Source organism: Camelus dromedarius, chromosome 20 (assembly GCF_036321535.1).
Source record: "Camelus dromedarius isolate mCamDro1 chromosome 20, mCamDro1.pat, whole genome shotgun sequence".
Taxonomy (NCBI): domain Eukaryota; kingdom Metazoa; phylum Chordata; class Mammalia; order Artiodactyla; family Camelidae; genus Camelus; species Camelus dromedarius.
The window spans coordinates 12,975,070-12,983,110 of NC_087455.1; positions in this window are offsets into that span (position 1 = coordinate 12,975,070).

Genomic DNA, 8,041 nt, shown 5'->3' on the forward strand with positions numbered 1-8,041 from the left:
AATGGTCTATCCTGGAGAATGTTCCATGTGCTCTTGAGAAGAATGTGTACTCTTCTGTAGTTGGGTGGAGTGTTCCAAGGATCTGTCTGTTAGCTGACATCTTCGCAGTTCATGCTCAGGTAAAATAATGGTCCCTACAGTTAAATCACAGTCTCAATTCAGAAACTAGAATGCCTAGTATCAAGTACTAATCTAAACACATGGCCTTCTTTTTATTCCCTTGTACTCAACACACTCCCTCCGTTCATTGCAGCTTACTTTCATGACTGCTGTCACTGCCCAGAAAACTCCCTTCCTAACCTGGTTATACCAGAGATCTCAAGCCAATCAGAACATTCTCAGGAAAACCCTCTATGACCTCCTACCCATCTCCCCTCTAAGTCAAATCTCTATCAGCGACTCTCAGAAAACCATGCTCTTCTCTGATAGCCTTTTCCAGTAGTACTTTTTCATCTTTTAATTTGATGAATGGCTATCTTCCCCGAGTGTGTATGTTTCAAGGGGCAAGGAGCTGGATTTCCCCCTTCGTTATTATATTTCCTTATTGTATTTATGAGGGCCCACCACACATAGTACATCCTTATAAAGTATTTGGAGAATAAACACATAAGTGAGTGAGCAAATGAATGAACGAGGAAAGGAAAGAAGAAAGAGCTTCAGGGAAAAAAGAGAAACAAAACAGTTCATAGCCAGAGTTTTAGTTCCAAAATATTGCCACTAGATGGCAGCAATAACCAGCACCAAAGTAGTAGAAGCCTCTGAATTCTTGGGTTTTAGATAGTTTGGATTTTCAAGGCTCCTCAGGGGTCCTACCATGGCCAAGGTCTCCATGGGCCTTTTTTCATCAGTCTATATAAGAGCATCCTTTTTTGGGGTGGGGGGAGGTAACTAGGTTTATTTATTTTTTAATGGAGGTAGTGGGGATTGAACCTCGTGCATGCTAAGCACGCACTCTACCACTGAGCTATACCCTCCCCTCTTAAACATCCCTTATTATCATGGCTAATCCAGATGTGCAAGTGTATCTGGCAGCAAGTAACAGAAACCCCAACAAACAACAGCTCAGCAGTGGGTGGGGAGGTGTACACATTTTAACATAAAAGTCCAGGGCTAGTGTAGGGAAATCTTCAGTAAACCAGGCTTCTTCTCAGCCTCAGCGTGACCCTTTCATCCTTGTGGTTTCAAGGTGGCCACTTGACTTCCAGGCTCTGTGAGCACACGGAGGTAGGAAGAACAGGACAGAGCAAAAAGAGACAAGGTTAAGTTGAGAATACATTTAGTTTGGGGTCAGTGGGATACACTTATGTGATCGCAGTCATTTCTGTGTGTAGTTAAGTACTAGCCAGCTGTTCTGGTTTGGGAGTAGTTTCCGGGAGTACTCCTATGGCCGGCTGCTGGCTCACTGGCATCTTGACACAACAGCACAGAGCCAGCTGTCCCACGATGATGTGAACACGTTCTCTGGTGCTGGGCACTGGAAGGATGTGGGTTGTGGAGGAGAAACTAGGTTTCTAAAGTAAGATATCAGTAACTAGAGTGCAGAAAATCCTTTTAGTCTTCAGACAGGTACAATTTTAAATGGAGAAATCAGTTCTCAACAATGTCTGCTTAAAATGGAAGTTCTTTCCTGCCAGGAATATACTAAATAATGCAGCACATATAATCATAAATACACCATACATTAACACAACATTGTAAATTGACTATACTTCAGTTTTTTCAAAAAGGGGAAAAAAAGATCTATTCCAAGTGCAAAAAAGACCAATGGATTTTAATATCAATGGGATATAAAAAAATTCATTGATATGATTTCAGATTCAACATTGCAGGTAGCCTTTAAGAAACTACTACCTGTCAAGTTGATGTCAAGTCAAAGATTATTCACAGTTACCTGAAAAAAAGTATCAGAATGCTCCTCTTATAGGTGAAATAAGTTTTCTTCATACACTTAACTCCAACAGCATATTGCGACAGATTGCATGCAGCTGTCTTCCATTAAACCAGACATGAAAGAAATTTAGAAAACTGTAAAACACCAGCCTTCTTACTAAATTTTTTTAAAAAGTATACTTATTAAAAGTGTTAACATTAATTTTAAAAAATTGAAGAGTAAGGTATTTAGTGAAAAATCACAATCAGCACAAGTTCAACTCACTAAGATACACTCTTCTGATTTAAAAACACACAGCACTCGTGAAACTGCTGGAATGGCAGAGCGGAGCACAAAGCACAGAGCCAGCCTCTGTCTGAATCATTCCACCAGCCAGCCCCCAATCTCAGGAGCAGTCAAACTTTTCGGGTTTATTCCTCATTTTGGTAGAATAGAGTAGAAACATAAATAAAGAAATATCCCACAAGAAGAAACAGGACAGGAATGAGAAGGACAGGAATAAAAGGGCGCCTGGCTCTTGGCTGTTGGCAGCACGGTCACGGTCAGTACCTGCAGACAAAGACACACACCTGATGGCTGGGTTCCACGTTAGCCCTCCTTTGAGCTTCCCAAAGAATCTCCTGTCACTCAACCCATTAGTCTTAAATAAGACTCATACGTCCGCTCTCTGACAGTGTGATTAACTCCTTTATCAAGAAATTATAAAAATAAGTGGCTGTTGGCTGAGAACTTTCCCAAACCTTACATTTCTTATGTAAACCAAAATAAGAAAAGAAAAACCCAGCATTACACTTCCCTATGCTAGCTACCTCAGCGCAGCACAGACCAGAATATTAAATAAGACAGGGCCAAAACACACTTTTCACATGAAAACATTTGAAACGGTGTCAGTGCAACATTATGTTTCTTCTGAATAAAATCCAAGACAGTAATTTGTTATTTGCTTTTCTTACTTTAATGATTACAAGGATGACAAAATTAAAAATCCCATTTTTTTCACTATTATGTAACTCCATAAAATGTATATTTTAATTAAAAATATGTGACAATGCACACATTTGAATTTATCAGAATCCTTGTGTTTCTAGGCCACAAAGCAATAGCAATAATAAAAACAGCAAGTATGTCTGTGGTGAAGTTGCTTCTTTTGTGCATTCCAACCAGGGGTAATAAAAGACAAATTTCAATCAACCATGGGAAGATTGAATTATATTTCTTTTCTCTCTGTAGAAAATGATAGTATGAAATTGTTGTCACATGTGGACGGGATCAAAGATCTGCAGCTAAATATGCGGAAAAGGGATTTTAGTTGCATTTGACACTTTAATAACAATGTTTGTTGTTATTTTTCAACATTTTGTCATGTTTGTGGTAGTTGCCAGTTTTTTCAAAGTTAGCAATAGGTTGGATTTTCTTTTCTTAATTCTAAATATTCACCTTTGTCCCTCATTTTATATTTGTAATTTTGTGTTTTCCATTTTTTTGAGATGTAATTGACACATTATATTAGTTTCAGGTGTACAACATAATGATTTGCTATCTGATTTAATGCTTATATATATTGTAAAATGATCACCCCCGTAAGCCTAGTTAACATCTGTCACTGTACATAGTTACAAATTTTTTTCTTGTGATGAAAACCTTTAAGATCTACTCTCTTAGCAACTTTCAAATGCAACCCAGCATTCTGAATGACAGTCACCATGCTGTACATTACCTCCCCAGGACTGACTTATTTATAACTGAAAGCCTGTCCTTTTTGACCCCTTAAGTAAGTGGACCACAGAGTTTTCAGTTTCAGGCCCCACAGAAGCTGGATCTGCTGCTGGCTGTGCTGGGAAGGCCGTGGAGGGGCGTGAGCAGGGCCCTCCCCTGCACCATCCCCTCCTCCTCGGCTCTGGGCCCACCAGGCAGCGGGCTGAGGTACGGGCAGGGCACGAGCGGCTGGCAGAGCCTTTTCTTGGGCCTCAACACTTACCCGTGACATCTGCAACAAGTAGGGGTTTATTTTCTCCTTTATTTTCTATAATTCAACTTAAAATTTCCAAACTCAAGTTCCCTTCCTCCCAACCAATAGAAGATTAAACTCATTCCTGGGCATCTTCCCACTGAGGACAGGGCCATGGTCTGGGAGACCCTTCTGCCACCTGGAATTTTGCCAAGATTCAATATTATGATGATGCCCAAGTAGGGGTAATGAGGGCTCTGGTCAGCTTCGATTTGCCGTCTGCATCTGTGTGGTCTCTTGGGCTCCCACCACACTTGGGTAGGCCAGGGGACTTTGGGGGAGCCTCCCTGTCTTCTCATTTGCTTGGACAAACCCAGAGGCCATTCTGGGGCGTGAGGCCTCTTCCCTCTTCACCCAGGAGCTATAGCACCCCTCACCTCTCTCACTTCCTCCATCCCAAAGTTGTCCTTTTTAAATTTTGCCCTCAGGCTTCTTGCTGATGAAAGAAATGTCCAGATATTGATGTATGGGGGAGTTATTCTGGCTCATGCATGGCTTAACTGGAACTTAAATATACCAACTGGAACAGCCCGTTTTGTGGCTTATTGAAGGTACATCGTACAAGTGCTTCAACCAGTAAAGGAAAGGGTGCATTGGCCAGAAGTAAGGAATGTTGGTTTTAAAGATAAAGATTAAATGCCTCCCTACCTGGGGCATCACTGCTGGTGCTCCTTTGATAATAAGGCTCCCTTTCCAGGTGCTAAGGCCATTCTGACCTGCTGTGTACGTGCTGATCTGTCCTTTTTGAAACCTGGAAGGAATGTACCTCTGTCACGATTGATGTTCTTGGTTCTGACAAGATATAAAACTGTGCTGAAAATCACACATCTTTGGAACAGTTCCCCGGAGCTCTCTGAGAGGATGTCTCCCAGGCTGTAGTCCTCAGTTTGGCTCAAATACCTTTTGCTATTTCTATTATAGATTGTTTATTATTTTCACCAACATTTCCAAGACTTTTAGTTTGTATCTGGGGTTCCTCCTTGAGCCTGGAGATTGGGCTTTGGGGAAAAAATTCAGGAAGAGGGACAGGCTATTTCTGCTCTCTCCTGTTACATCCCTTCTGAGGTGGCAAGCAGTGAGCCCCATAAATGTGAAGGGGGACAAAGGGAAAAGGGATGACAGGGGAAAACAAAGCCGACTAAATGAATCCTTCAAAATACAGTATAACGTATATTTATTCTAAGTGTTTTTGTCAGGACTTGTCCTGTGAAAACCTTACGTACTATTTCACATAATCCACACGACAGCTCTGTAAGTTGAGTTTTACGCCTTCAATGTGGATGGTGAAACTGAGGCCTGGAGGGACTTGGTAACTTGTGCAAGATGACATGACGCGCGTGTGGGTCTGAACGCAGCCTCAGCAGTCCTTGTGTGGCTGTGTCTAGGCGTGGCATTGGCATGGCAGGGTTATGGGCTGTCACTGTGAATCCCAGGACAAGTCTGGCATCCGGGAAAAACAGAGCTGGTGCCCAACTCTGCCAGCTAATAATTGTGGTATCCTGGACCCGCCACTTAAATTACCTGGGCCGCAATGTCTGCATCAGTAAATTAACACTGTAGAGCTAGATTCTCTGGACTCCAAATTCCTCACAAGAAAATTAACAACGCAGAGCTGGACAGCTTCAAATGCTCTTTCTAGTCCAGACATTCTGTGGCTCCAAACCATCTTTTAAGTTCCAGTCACCAAAGCAGTTTCTCTCAGAGTGCTCCTCAGTCCTGCTAACTGGTGTAGGTTGGGACAAGGTGGCCCGCTGGGAGACTCAGCCCATGAAAGCGGGCACTCAGAAGGAATCCAAGGACACAACCTGAAAGCACCAGGGATTTACCTTAGACTACCTCCTGAAGGGTCTGTGGAGTCAGACAGGAAGGGCGTCGGCAATGCTACAGCAGCAAAGCTCTGGACAAACCCACCAGTTGCAGGGCTGGGGGGTTCAAGGGCGGCAGCGTCTGGGACCTGCCCCTGGAGGAGAACACTCAGGCGTTTTGACGGCCAGCCTGGGGAACTCACTGGAAGGGGTGGTAAGGGGCAGCCCAGGACAGCGTGGCTGCACACAAGCACTCCACTCGGCAGCAGGACTTCTGATGGGAAGGCTTTTCATCTCTGCTTCTCACGTTAAAGGCAGCTGGAGCCAAGGAGAGACCAAGGAACCTAGCCCAGCACCTGCAGGGCAGGAAAAGGTGTACAGGCCACTGGTTTACCAGCAAATGACTGTTAAACAGGATTCCCCCATTATCTAACCCAAACCCTCCTCCTCCTCCTTTCACAGGGGCTGCATCAACAACATCTTAAATCCACACACATACGGTCAACTTATTTTCAACAAACATGCCAAGAATATGAAACAAGGGAAAAGACAGTCTCTTCAGTAAGTGGTGTTGGGGAAACTGGACAGCCACAGGCAAAAGAATAAAACTGGACCCTTACCTTACACCACATACAAAAACCTACTCAAAACAGTTTAAAGACTTAAATGTAAAACCTGAAACCATAAAACTCCTAGAAGAAAGCTCCTTGATATTGGTCTTGGTAATGATTTCTTTGGCTATGATATTATAAGCACAGGCAACAAAAGCAAAAATAAACAAGTGAGACTGTATCAAACAAAAGCTTCCGCACACCCAAGGAAACCACCCACCAAATGAAAAGGCATCCTCTGGAATGCGAGCTGCTATCTGATAAGGCGTTAATATCCAAAATGTATAAGGAACTCTTATAACTCAGTAGCAAAAACAAACAAACAAACAAAGCAAAAAAAAATCAAATGTCCCAATTGAAAATGGGCAAAAGAGCTGAAGAGACATTTTTACAAAGGAGACATCCAAATGGCCAATGGGTATACAAAAAGGTGCTCAACATCACAAGTCATCAGATAAATGCAAATCAAAACCACAATGAAATATCACTTCACACCTGTTAGGATGTCTATTATTTTAAAAGGGTTAACAACTACCAAAAAAAAAAAAAAAGGGTTAACACACACTGGCAAATGTGGAGAAAAGTAACCCTTGTACACTGTCGGTAGAAATGTAAATTGGTGCAGCCACTATAGGAAACAGTATTGAAGTTCTTCAAGAAACTAAAAATAAAATTACCATGTGATCCAGCAACCCCACTTGTGGGTATATATTCAAAGGAAATGAAATCACAAACTCAGATATCTGCACCCCCATGTTCACTGCAGCATTATTTACAATAGCCAAGATATAGAGACAAACTAACTGTACACTGATGGATGAATGGATAAAGACAATGCCACACACACACACACACACACACAAATATTATTCAGCCATAAAAAGGAAATTCTACTGTTTTCAACAACATGAATGAGGTTGGAGGGCATTATGCTAAGTGAAATAAGCCAGACAGAGAAAGACATATATTATATGATCTTACTTATATGTGGAATCTAAATAAACAAACAAACTGATCTCATAGGAACGGAGAATAGAATGGTGGGAGCCAGAGGCTGGTAGGTGGGGGAAATATTGGTCAAGGGAAACAAACTTTCAGTTATCAGATGAGTAAGTTCTGAGGATCTAATGTACAGTATGGTGACTATAGTTAATAATACTGTATTGTATACTTGAAATTAGCTAACAGAGTAGATCTTAAGTATTCTTACCAAAAAAAAAAAAAAGCATATGTGTGTTAAGTTGATTGTGGGAATCCTTTCACAGTGTATACACATATCATATCATCCTGTTGCACACTTTAAACCTATTACAGTTTTATTCATTAATTGTTTTCAGACCTCAATAAACCCAGGGAAAGAAATCCTTAAACCCTCCACGCTTCTGTAATAGTTTAAACAATTAATGAAAACAATGGTTCAGCAAGGAACTGCTAAACGTCAACAGTTTAATGAAATCCCCCAAGGGGGCTCTCTCAGAGCCCCCATCTGCTTAACACATGCAAAGTGATACATTGTTCCTAACCTTTAATAAACAATTTATATAAACTGCTGAGCCCCAAAGGCATTCTAAATACAGTCTCTCCCTGGAGGAGGTGAACCGGACAGGAAACTAGTCAATTAGGTTCCAGTATTTACATACACAGACCTGGCAGAAAATTTAGCAGTTTCTGGATTTCACTTTACTTTCCTTATGAAAAATAGGTGTTTTCCTATTCCCCTTTTTTA